The sequence below is a fragment of the Pezoporus flaviventris genome, unplaced genomic scaffold (assembly GCF_033815535.1).
Source record: "Pezoporus flaviventris isolate CSIRO_AGI_PZ_B2104156 unplaced genomic scaffold, CSIRO_AGI_Pfla_v1 ptg000036l, whole genome shotgun sequence".
Lineage (NCBI taxonomy): Eukaryota > Metazoa > Chordata > Aves > Psittaciformes > Psittacidae > Pezoporus > Pezoporus flaviventris.
In genome coordinates this window covers 17935429-17948352 of record NW_026892584.1, presented here as the reverse complement: position 1 = coordinate 17948352, position 12924 = coordinate 17935429, and the positions used below count along the sequence as shown (strand labels likewise).

The window sequence follows — 12924 nt, the reverse complement described above, 5'->3', positions numbered from 1 at the left end:
GTCACGCTCATTTAACAACCTGTATATTGAAAAAGAAATTTTTGTATCCTTGTATTGTAAATTTTGCACATGTCCTTAAAAAAGCATCAGAAATTCAGTAGTGGTGTGGTCTTTCCTTTTATTAAATAGCACCGTTAAAAATCATTTATCTTTACAACTGCTAAAAAACAAGAAAACAAATAAACAAAATACTTGTTTATTATCTGACTTGTACATATTACAACACATAGAAAGCATAATCAAGGCTTGTTGGTCTGACGTGATCAGGTGGACTAGAAGAAGCTATCCAGCTAAGGCTTGAACATTTGTACACTAACCACAAAAACAGTGTCTTTATCAAGGTTTGAAAAGAATGTATATGGACAGTTTTTCTTTTATTTCTACTCATGGCTGACAAAAAAAAACCTTGGCTGGGATTGACAGAGGTAGTGGCATTGAGATGACATGAGGCTGCCAAGTGGGAAGCCAGTTCAGGAGAAAAACCAGGGCAGCTTCAACTGACTTGATGGAAACGCACACTGTATCTTTAAGGGGAAAAAGTGTGCTATTTCCCCAGTGTCTACAAATTAATTCAGGGGTAGAAAGTGCTTTTAAGTTTCTCCGGATCTCAAACTTGTAAGAATTTAAATGAAAACAGCAGAAAGTGTCACGTCCTTTTAATTTTACTCAAATTTGTTATCTTTGTCATACTTACACTCACCCTGCCTCTGATTTACTGAAGTTTAGCATCCTACATTGATGGCTCTTGGAGCAATGTATGAAAAGTCAGCTCTGTTAAGTTTAGGCTTCTTTCTTTGTGCCATTTGGTTGTATTTTGCTTATTTAGACAGATATTTTTGTGTTAAAAAGGTTGAGTCCACCAACATCACTTGAAATGGCAGCATTAAACTACTGATGCTGTGAGGCTGCCACTAGCTTGTACTGCTGCCTTTCTACAACTTGGATCTTTCAGATGCGTGTATAAAGTTAACAAGTAGCACCTCATCCTGGTTTTTGCTACCAGAAATCGCAAGACACTGTAGCATATATTTTATTATAGATATTTAGTGATTATTTTAATTGTGTCCCCTGTCTAAAAAAAACAACGTTTCTTAACTGTTTCTTTATATACTGTGCTTTACAGAAATCTGTTTACTGGCTGCCATTGTAAGTGGAATACTGATTTTTTGCAACTTCCATCCCTTACTAGTGCTCCTACTGCTCTCCTATCATTAGAAACTTCCTGTATAGAAGATGAAAACAGGATAAAAAGACAGAAAGGTACTTAGTTTATTCATTCTCTTTCTTCGGGCTGTATCATATGCCCTATGTTACAATGACTAATGTAATAAATTATACGGCATTGAGACTGAAACAAAGATACTTATAGGAATTGAAAATACAGCTCTACAAATAATTTAAACTACAAGTTCTGTAAAACTTCTTGAAGGTTCTTAGGATTCAGCAGACTCCTGTTAATGCATCTTTGTTCAGAGTTGTGGTGGATTTGCCTGGTTTATTTGCCATATGATTACAGACCAAATTAGGAATAACTCCTTCAGCCTCTCTCCTATGCATGTATGGAAACCTGCTGAACAGTATCACTGTTTCTGTGATGGCTTTAAACCACAGACAAATACATAGAACTCCATGTAACCACAAAAACAGTTTTTTTAAACAGCCACGGTTAAGATGGCCCAAGAACCCTTTGCTGTATGTAATGTTGCTCATATAGCATTTGCTGCCTTTAGTTTTCTGTTTGGCTTCTGCAAACGCAAGAGGATACTGCTGAATAACCATGCAAATATTTTCTGAAATTATGATGGGGCTTATTTTACTGAGCCTCAGAAATGTAAAGGTCAAAGAGCAAAAGCATGTCAGAAACAGCATATGAAATGTGTATAAAAATAATATATTTGAATTTGTTATATGCTGATCTCCCTCAGTTCTTTTTAAACTCACTGCCATGGTCTTTTTAAAAGCACAAGCTTTTAGAACCATGACTCATTCAGATTGAAGTTAATTACTTGCAACTTTTGTGAGCAAGAATGAACAAAGGAGAGTAGAACATGCACAGTCTTATGCAATTTAGAAAGAACATTTCTACATTTTAGCTTGAAAAGCTGTGGTACTAAAAATGTTACTGCTAGTGAAGCTTTCCGATATGATAGCACTGAGACTGCAACATTTTCCCTTGATAGCAGTCTAATCACTGCCAGATAGGAAATTATTTTTGAAACAGGTGTTTGCTGTCCTTTTCTTGCTGCTGTTCTTGCTACCAGGGAATAAGAGAGTGCAGGTCAAGCCAACTATTGTTCTTTTGAGAATAAGGAATAGCTGCTTCTAGCAATGCTAATTTTAGAAATGACCACTACGGTAAAAAAATGCATCAGTACTCTGCAGTTTGTGAATACATTTCAAAGGAATTAACCTTGTTAAGAGGACATAATTTTTGTTTTGTTTTGTTTTGGTTTTTTTTTTCAGAGCTGCATCAGTTTTCATATTAGTGCTTCTTTTGTTGTTATCTTTGGTATTCTGTTTAACTTTCCAGCACTGTAAAGTTGCAGTGGTCTACTAGAAGTGTGCTGGAACCAAAGCTGGCACATATCCTGAAAATCAGTTGTGAAATGAAAACAAAAGCTTTTCTTCTCTACAATCCCACGGTGTGTGGCAGATGGGCTGTGTATATGTGTACCTTTGGAGCTGGAGAGACACTGAATTAGGAGGATCAGGCGCTCCCACTGCTGGCTCTAGTTAGCACAAAGCAGAGGGAGGAAACCCAAGAAAAATCAGTGCTTACTACAGCTGCTGTTGCACTCTGAGTCCCTGTCTATTCTATCCCTACTGCTGTGATTACAGCGTTTGCCCCTGCAACCTTTCTGTCTCAGAACAATTACCTCTCTGGTAGTCTAGGGCAAACTTCTACAGTTGGCTCTTGCTCCCTGAGGTGTCACTCCTCTTGGACTTGTTATAACATTCACAAAACGTGGTTTTGGTTAGTTTTTTTGTGTAACACTATAAGCTCTGTGACAGAGTTTATGCTGCATGCTGCCACCCCATGGAGTTTCCTTGCTCTTGAAAGTCATTGAATCAAACGGTTTAGCTGTATGTTTTTTTAGGGGATGAATAATTTTGTTTAGATTATGAATCCATGTGTTTTTCAAGACTCAGTAAGTGTAATGGGATGAGATGCTTTAGGGTATATGTTTTTCATTATCTGGAGGGGTAAGGAAGGATTATGTTCTTCTAATGGACAACATTAAAAATTTGAGGGCTGGAAGCCAAGGGCACTCACTCCTGACTAAATATGCATTGATCATTGCAGAACAGAGGAAATCAGTGGTGGGAATGATACATGCTGGAGCACTGACTTGTTCATACAGTTTCTGCTTATGTTCAGAATTCTAACTGTGTGGGGTTTTAATTTTCATTACTTCGTTGCAATCACACATCAGTTTGTACCATTTCAACAAAAATGTTTTAAAGAAAACTGCACATAGTAGGGATGATGGAGAGGAAAATAAAGTCCTGCATGATTTCAAGTTTAAGTGATTTATCCTGCTAAGGGCTGCATATTTAGTGCAGGTAACCACTTCAGTTAGATTGATACAGTTGTTGTTTCAGAGCTTGTCCAAATAGCCTTTTATGTTGCAATCAAGTAATAGATGCAAGATTGACAAGTTACAAAGAAAAGGAGCTTTCAGTCAACAAACAGACTAAAATCCATTATTGTGGTGTGTACACTGTGTCCTGGACCTGTAAACACATCTTCATTGATCCCATAAAAAGATAGAAATATCTCCCCTTGTATAGTTCAATCAAGACCCTTTTCACAAAGGCAAAGTGCAAACAATATTGAAAAAGCTGAAAAAGACTGACATTACAGTCAAACAGTAAATAATGGCTGTGCTCAGGAAGCCTATCTATAACATTTCAAACTGCTGTCAACTCAGATGAAATGTATAACCTCTCTATTACAACCTTAAGTAAGATCAAAACGCAGGTACTGTACATTCCCCTTACTGTCATACCCTTTTTACCAACTGACCAAATCAATAAGAAAAAATAATCTCTATTTTATTTAATTTTTTTTTTTTTTTTCAGTTTTGCATGTTCGGGTGTGCAGATCTGGAAAAAATCACTGGAAGAAGGCTTTGCTCCTTACACATTTTTTTATTTTATTCTTATCATTGTAGTGTCTGGCAAAAAATGTTGAAGTATTTTTAGCTAAGTTTTGTGTGGTTCAGGTAAGACACATAAGACAGATGACCAGATAAGACATTGTTCTTTTTATTTTTTTGCAACATATTTTATCATCTATATGAAACCCATATTTAAAATTATATGTACAGTCAGAATTTATTTATAAAATTTAGTGAAGGCATATTCTATTCCTTTGCATATTTAGGCCTAGACACCACACACAATGAGTTCACAGCAAGTGCACCACCTTGGCAAATGACTAGCTTAGCCGGCCCTTTCACTCCACATTCCAAAACCCCATTTAAATCCTTATTTGAAACCTTAAGTGGAATTGAAATCTAGCATAAGCTTTGGACTGTCTCAACAGTGGCAGCGAATTTTATGCATATTGCACCAGGTGGTACTAATAACTGTAAGGTTCTGCCCAAGGATTAAGCATAGTCTATAAAAAGATTAATTTTCTATTTAAAGTTAATATTGCTCATCTTCAACTGTCATCTAGATGGTACGAAGCTGCTCCTCACTTTCTTGAGCACTGAAAAGGGGCCTTTATGTAATGAGTAATTACAGACTCTTGCTAAGGTCACTAGGAATCTGTCCTACAGGAAACTTGCGCAAATGCAAGGAATTATGGTATCTTTTAGAAATACTCTTTTACGAATTGGATTGGAGGGCAATAGCCATTGCTGGCTGACATCTTAGGAGGTATAGCATTGGGCTGTGATTACTGTGTTTCATTAATCTACTTCTGTAGAGGTACCGCAGGCACTTTTTCTCTGTAAGGTCAAGGTAAATATTTGATCGGTAGTGTTTGGTAAGAAAGAACGTAATAACAGCATTTACTTGGACCAAGTAGTCTAAATCCACTGGGCAAGTGCTACAGAACCACAGTTCCTGAGATTAAAAGGGACCTCTGGAGGTCATTTGGTCCAATCCTTGTTCAAGCTGGGCCATCTGAAGCTGGTTACCTGGGACGGTGTTCAGACAGCTTTTGAATACCTCCAAGGCTGGCAATAACATCCATAGCCTCACTGTGCCAGTGCTGTCACCCTCACAGTAAAAAGCTGTTTCCTGATGTTGAGAAGGATCCTTCTATGTTTCAGTTTGTGCCCACTGCCTCTGGTCCTGTCACAGGGCATCACTCAGTTCTTATCTGTTGTCATTTTCTTTTATCTCATTTGTGTTTCTACCTAGAAACAGTAAATATGGGAACTCTTACAAGACAAATCATTTTATTATGAATTCCTTTTTGTTTCACAATCAAAGTGATTCAACTGTTGAAGGAAACTTCAGATTAACAACAGGGGTGAAATCCTGGCTATATTGACACTGAGGGCAATGAGACTGTTGCCAGAGTTTCAGTAGGGCTGAAAAGCTTTGTATAGATCAGTCCTGCTTATCATTTGCTCAACAACATCTGGCTTCCTCACAGGAATGAGGATATTGTGACCCTAGGTTAAATCTTTAATATATTGAAATATTTAAAGTCCTTCCAAATCATTATTTTGTATGCTTATTGTGGATAAAAGATATAATAGATAACAGTATTTTCATTATGATAATTTGGGGAAAAAGTTTTAAAGGAAAATGATAGGGTATGTTACATACTGCAGCTGTTTAGCAGGGGAAAGTGTAAGAAAGTAAGTTACCATGACATAGCCAGAAAGTCAGATGAATAGATGAGTGGATGGTTATATAATCATGTCAGGAATTGAATGAAAATAAGGATGGATTCCTTACCAGCTACTGTATAATTACTGGATGTGGTTGTGTAGCCTATACTAAGAGCAGGCAGGACATAATGACTGTGCATTCGTTAAACTCTGAACTTTGCACTAAAGGTTGCTGTTTACTGTTTATTTATGGATAAGTCGTAACAGCTAACTCTCCTGTTCATTAGTAACTCCAGTTGTGAAATGTAGTAATTTTCTGTAGCACCTCTATACTGAAAGCAGCTCAGGCTGAGGTATATTTCTATGAAGTACGTTATTCCTTCAGTTGCTTGAACAGTAAAGCCCTGGCTATTAATTTAAGGGATAAAAGGGATACTTAATAGATGATGGTAACTTTTACTAAAAAAATTATTTGGGTTAAATGAAGCTAGTAGGCAGAAGCTGATAGCTGCTAATATTAGAGCTTTACAATAGATTTTAAGAAAAGATGTACAAGGTTAGAACAACTCACAATGGAGCAAACACTTGCCTGCTTGTCATGTGATATCTTTGTAGATGGAAGACCTAAATTAAAGACTTATTATTAATTAAGTAATTAATTAATGTAGGTGCAATAGTACAATGAATATTTTTTTACAGCTGGGTAGTTAACTCATATAGAAAATGGCAGCCTAAATTCAGTTGAGGGCTTGAACCAGTAACACCCACACCATAGGTTGGTATAATGTATACTGTCTTAACTGGTATTTGGAACCCAGTGGTCTTTTCCTCCTTGTTTTTCTTTCTTTTTTTTTTTTTCCTTTCTTTCCATGACAATCCTTGAAAAATATTGGATTCTTCCTGTAGTGTACAAGTGGGGAGAACTGTTAAAATTGAAAAAAAAGTCTATCCAACTCTCCAACTACAGATCCAGTTGAGAAACATGGGGGCTAGAACTGGTATGTAATTTTGAGAGTGTGCTCTGCTTGCTTATTTTTTGCTTTACCCTTCCATAAAAATAAAAAAATGAGAGAAGACTTTTCAGCCTTAGTTGAACACTGGATTAACATGTCTGAAATACCAGTACTGAAAATCCTAACTGGATGCTCAAGATCAAAGAAGCTTTAGTTAGCAAGAACTGCCTTCTAAAGTGTCAGATGTAAATTGTGTGCCCCAAAATATTTCACGGCAGATTTTGAAATCCAGAATTTGAAAAAGTATCTGATTGTTTTGCAGTTGCATTGTTCATGGTAAGCCTGCTAGTGTAGGACATGTCAGCTTAAACAGAACAAAGTTCCTGTTGAAGCCCAGTATCTGTTCAGCAGCAATATCCTTTACGCTTTGGTTAAGTTGGTCTCATTAGAAGCTGCTCACTTTTCAGAGTTTCTTTGAAATTAAATTCACTATGTACTGGAATTAATTTGGTTTTGTAGCATGGATTGTATGATAATATGGATTGACCATTTTGAATTCCAAAGTGGAAAAGAGTGTTCTTAGCTGTTTGGGTTTTTTTATTGCTAAATATATATACTGTGTTTAAAACTTCTTACTCTTTTATTTTCAATTTCCACTCTGTGTCTAGGACCCCCTTACTCCTTCCTTTCTGGCCATTCCTCAGAGATAACTCTACAGCAATCTTTCTTGAAAAGGAAGAGAAAGTCTTTCTGTATCATTAGGATATAGGAATGCATATGGTGTTTGAAATGGAGAGAGGACTGTTGAACGATAGGTTCATAAATTTAATGCATAAAACAGAAAAAAAAATGGTATAAAAAAAACCCCAACAAACGTCTCACAAGAAGATGCTCTTCATTTTTGTTTTTTTTCATAAGTATTAAAAAAAAATCCAGATTATTGTCTGATCTTTTAAACTTTGTATTCCATCTATGAAAACTACATTAATTGGTAATGTCCTAGCACAACAGCAATTCCAATATTTCAAGTAAAAAGACAAAATTATATATATGTTGTAGGACAGCAGCGCGTCAGAAAACAAAAGTGGTCACACTGGCTGTGTCCACGTTAGTGTTGTGTTTTGGATAACAACTATGTGAATATCCCAGTAGTTCCCACTTATCATACTTTGGCTCATATCTTGGCATGGTTTCTGAGTGTGCCAGCTGGACTCTTTTCAGATGAATGCTAAAAAAGATGTGCTCCCAGTGCACTCAGATTACTAATGAGAAGTAAGTCGAAGGGAGCAGGCTAGAGATAGCTGATGTAAACTCAACTGGTCCATATTTAGCGTATATAGTGAGCCCTTGACACAGACTCTTCTCCAAAGATCCAATCTTACAGTCCACAGCCTTTTCTCTGTTGGTAGCCAGTGGCAGACCTTTGTAGAGGGGATGCTAAGAGAAAGATGAATATAGCGGTGCTTCTGTAATGTGCTCTCCCAGTCAGCAGCAGTTGATGTCTTATTGTTTTTTTAATCCTGATCCTGACAGTCTCATTCACGGTCAGCAAACTCAGTTTCTTGGTTCAAGTGCTTAACCTGGAAGAGTGTGGAAATGAGATGCTTAAGAAGTGCTGCAAGAGGTCTTAGATGAAATGTGCAACCAGAATCGACAAAAACCTTGAGCAAGCACGCTCAATCCAGCAGTCACTGGGGCTAGTCTGAAAGTCACACTCCTCACACTACCTTTTCAAGGTACCTTTTTCAAGTGCTAAGAGTGGCCCCTCCTTCACCTGAAACCCACATCCTCTCAGATCCTCAGATCACTGAACCCTGTCTTGTAGCTAGGTGCCCAGGCTTCCACTTTCAAAGAAGTAAACAAGGTTTTTTCTTTAAAAAGTGGGAAGAACAGAACCGATGGCACTTCTTAATGCAGTAGTGCAGTGGTTACAACATATATGAATGTCTTGGTTCAGTTTCTTAACCTGAAAATGTTTAACCAACAACCAATGGTTACTCAGGGAAGGAGGGTTACTCAGCAGGTTGGAGGAGATACTTTAGTTGTTATCAGTGGGATTTATTCCTAGAATCGGAAGAAATAAATGCACACATTAGTTGAACTGAATGAAGAACAACTTCAATATTTATCAGTCCTGCCCACCAGCCTAAGAAGATTCCCAAATAAGATGCTTAATAGTCTGCATGTGATATATGAATAGGAAAGATAATTGAAGTTCTCAAATAAGCTATATGTCCATCTGTAATGAAGGTATTTGGGACTGTTATGACAATATCTTTAGACTACATTGAAAGAGAATAAAAATTAAATTGATGAATGCCCAGATATATGACTGTAAAACTTAGCTGATGCACTGGTTTTGGTTTTTTGTTAGTTTCTGGTTGGTTGGTTGTTGTTTTTTTTTTTTGTTGTTGTTGTTGTTTGAGGTTTTTTGTTTTTTTTTGTCAACTGGTTGTTGACTTTATGGTCAGGAAATATTAAATTTCTAACATAATATTATAATATTAAATATTAACAATTTGAGGATATGTGGTTCCCCAGAATGTATGTATAATATACACCCCAAGATAACTGTTCAGTGCACAGTTGAAGCACTGAGTGTGGTAGCACACCTACCCTAGTCTCCCCCTATGGAAAATGGAGGTGACAATCACCCCAAAGGGTAATTCCATTCATCTGAGATCGGAATTGCCTTTTGGCGGTGCCTATCAGTCTTCATTGACAGCATAGAGAGCCTCAGGACAAATGTGCATCTAAATCCATCCACCTAACTTAGGTGCTCCAGTTAAACACTGAATGTTAAGTGGCATAAACCTGAGCACAGTGAATTGTGTAAATTCTCACCGATATTTAATTCAGTCCTGTCATAGACCAAGGTCATAATAATAATAAAAGTGAATTACAATCATTTTTCTATAGACACCCGTATCAGATAACCTCAAGCTGTATTATGTATAATAATTAAACAGGTACTAACCAAAATAGCATATTCAGTTGGACAAACAAGTAATACAACATACGGGTATTGTTGTTGGCATCATAAGACTTACATGCATATTTATTTTTTAATTAAGGGAATAAAAAATGCATACAAATTTTAAAATGAAGGGGCTTTTTACTCCTGTCCTTCCTACAAAAGAATTTTTTTAATCATATGATACAAATAGCTTCTAACTCCCCTTCCTATTTTCAGCTATGATTTTTAATCAACTAACAATAAACCTCTCTATAACTCAACTTTCATTCAGTTTTATTCAGTATTTTGTTCCTTATTGTGTGTGACATTAGCCAAGGTAATGGATTTAGGATTTTAGCACTGGACCAGTGCTGAAAAATGCACAGTACAGCATGTTCAGCCTCTAGGAGACAGACACCAGTGTAAAATAATTGATAAACTATCTCTGCTGGGTGATCCTTGTTTGAGGTACTCTCACTACTGTGCTCTCACAGAGAGGGTGGATAGCTGAAAGTACTTGAAAAATGGCTTGGATTTCCATATGACACCCAAGAACAATATGACTTCCAATAGTCAGTAATGCAGTAAGAATTTTGTAGCTTGTATTCTGTAAAAAATATCAATCATTTGTGATTGAAAAATGAATCTGTAAAGTTAACCTAGTCTGTCAAGTTTGATTTATTCAGAGGTAAACAACATTCCAAGAGGATTTAGTGAGCCTGTGTTTGGTAAAGGGGTATGTTCAGGTTGTGGCACTACATAGATTGAATGTCCAAACATTTAAAAACTCTTTTATCATTGGCCTGAATACAAAAACGACAGCCTTCATTTGGTGACCTTAGAATGTCCCTGTTATTTGTTATGGGCTTTCTGTATTTAGTTTAACCTTCCATCATGCTGGGGTTAAATAAATGACAAGTTGTTATTTTTCTGATTTTTAGATTAATATTGAGCCATTAAGCTATAAACATATTGAGCAAGATCTCAAGCCAGTGTAAATCAGTGTAGCTTCATTGTTTCCAGTGAAGCTTTGCTGAATTGCATCAGCCGAAGAGCTATCCTGTTAGTTGGAACAGTGCTGTATCTTGCTTTCATACACAGCTTCTGGCTGGAATGTTTGATCTGTAAATCACAATATTGTCACTATATCTCCTATCCTAAGCTCTGCCTGCTCCTTGAAACATGTCTTTATTCTTACTTACAGCTGATCTCCCTTTTTCCTTCACTTCTGAACACTTGGAAACCAAATAATACTCCTCATGTATACTGGTATTTGTGAGGAGCAAAATTTCAGAGTGGCAAATTTAACTGTGTTCTTATAAATGTGGACCACATTTAAAAAAAAAAAATGAAGGCCTGAGGTCAATTTCCCCACTATATTTACACTTGCAATTACCGTAAGTGTGCATGCAAATGGGGTGACTGAATGCAAAACCAGTGAGATAGGTGTCTGTCTAAAATAGATGGATGATAATTACATGCAGAAATGTCAGGGAGCAATTGCAAACAGACCTTTACCCTCCCTTTCAGCTGAATTTAGCCTTTGAACTATTCCTTGTCTTTTGCAGGCCACATCACTCCCTTAAGATAACTTGTTGTTTTGAGGAAAACAAGTGGACATGCAGATTCTGTATTCTTTCGTCATTTATTTTTACTTGCAACAGGCATGTGGTTGCTGTTACTGTCAGGACAAAAGTAGCAAAAAAATTTACATACAGATATACTTTTTCAAACCTCTATCACAATGTATTTTTGTGTTCAGCATCTCCAAGCTTTTAGGTACTGTTTCCAACTAACCTGGTGTTGTCTCAGATCCCTCATAGCCCATTATACTCTGATGTATAAAAGCATATGCCTGGTCTGCTACTCTGAAATTACAGCAGTTTTGGCTTTGGTCATATGGTTCAGACAGACAGTTGTGGAAGTGGGGTGTTTCCCTCAGATGAATGGCATTAGTCTGAAGCTGTGATGCTATAAAAGTTGTTTAAAATGATTACATCTAAATATGAAATTGCATTTGAAAGAACATATAAGGAAACGTATTGATCATTGTATAAATTTCATATTTGAGTGCTTTAAGTCATTAATACCAGCCTATAAAGAAACAAAGGTAAACTGATGGTATTTCTTTTTTTCTATGTTTTTACAATTATGTTACAATATTTTTGATAAATATTGTAACACTAAATTTAACTTTATCATATTGATAAGCTTGTCTTAATACATAAATCCATTTTTACTCTCACAGAAGCATGTTACAAGTTTCTGGTTTATTGTATTCCCTCTTTTCCTTTTTAGCTTTATTACAAAGCGCAACCTTAGGTCCTTTTTGAATACTGTCTATGTTGAATGTCCAATACAAATCTCTAAATCTAATGGAAATACTTATAACAAGATAAATACTTTTTAATGTAAAAGCCTTTCATAGTTAAAATACACTAGTACTGCTACTGTAAAAATAATAGTTAATTCAAGGAAACTGTTGGTTATGGCTGTAGTACAGGTGTACGGCAGAAAAAAATACTACATAGAGGTTTTTTCTGTGCTTTAAAGAGCGCATAAAATAGATGGTTCATGTTTGCATGCAAAAAAAGTTTAAAAATCACATTTATCAACTTTCTCACTTCTACTATTTTTTATTTGAGTGTATCTAGTCCTTCATCTGCTGAAGCCCTGTTCATTAGCAAATGTAATTCATTCAATGATGTGACAGGGCTTAGTCCGTGGACCTGCTGGAAAGCCTCCTTTTTGATGGATTTTAATCGCAAATTTCTGTGCCACCTGCCTGGTTCCCTGTGCAACAGATAAACTTACCTTTCTGTTTTCCCAGTTAATGTACTTATTTGCTTTTTATCCAGCTGAGTACTCCCACTCTTCAGCTGTCTACTTAGCACCATGGTGGTCAGCACTTGGTAGTGGCTACTATGCTCCTAACCTCTGCAGACCTCTAAAATAATACTTCAGCTGATGCAAATGCTTTTTGAGGAGTTTCTGTGTACTGGAGTTGATCTTACATTATGCGTAAGGGTCCTTAAAATGCTTTTAGTCATGCAGCCTGATGCCAGACGCTTCTGAATAGAAGTTGCCAGGTGTGGACAGAAGGTCCTGTAGGGCAGCATGATGTCTGCCTCTAGAACTGACCCTGATTTCTTAAGAATATGTTTAGTTCACACTTCAGTACAGTGTCACATTATAGTTTTCATATTATTTGGGGAAGAAA

The 12924-nt window shown here is 36.5% G+C and overlaps 1 long non-coding RNA gene across 1 annotated transcript; it reads right to left on the bottom strand.

Moving 5' to 3' along the window:
* Window positions 1-4247: 4247 nt before the first annotated feature.
* LOC133274765 (uncharacterized) lies at window positions 4248-12397 on the bottom strand. The gene is made up of 2 exons (XR_009745244.1): window positions 11217-12397; window positions 4248-5372 (listed from the first exon to the last, which is right to left on the bottom strand). It is a non-coding gene; the product is annotated as an uncharacterized LOC133274765 (long non-coding RNA).
* Between the last annotated feature and the right edge of the window lie 527 nt (window positions 12398-12924).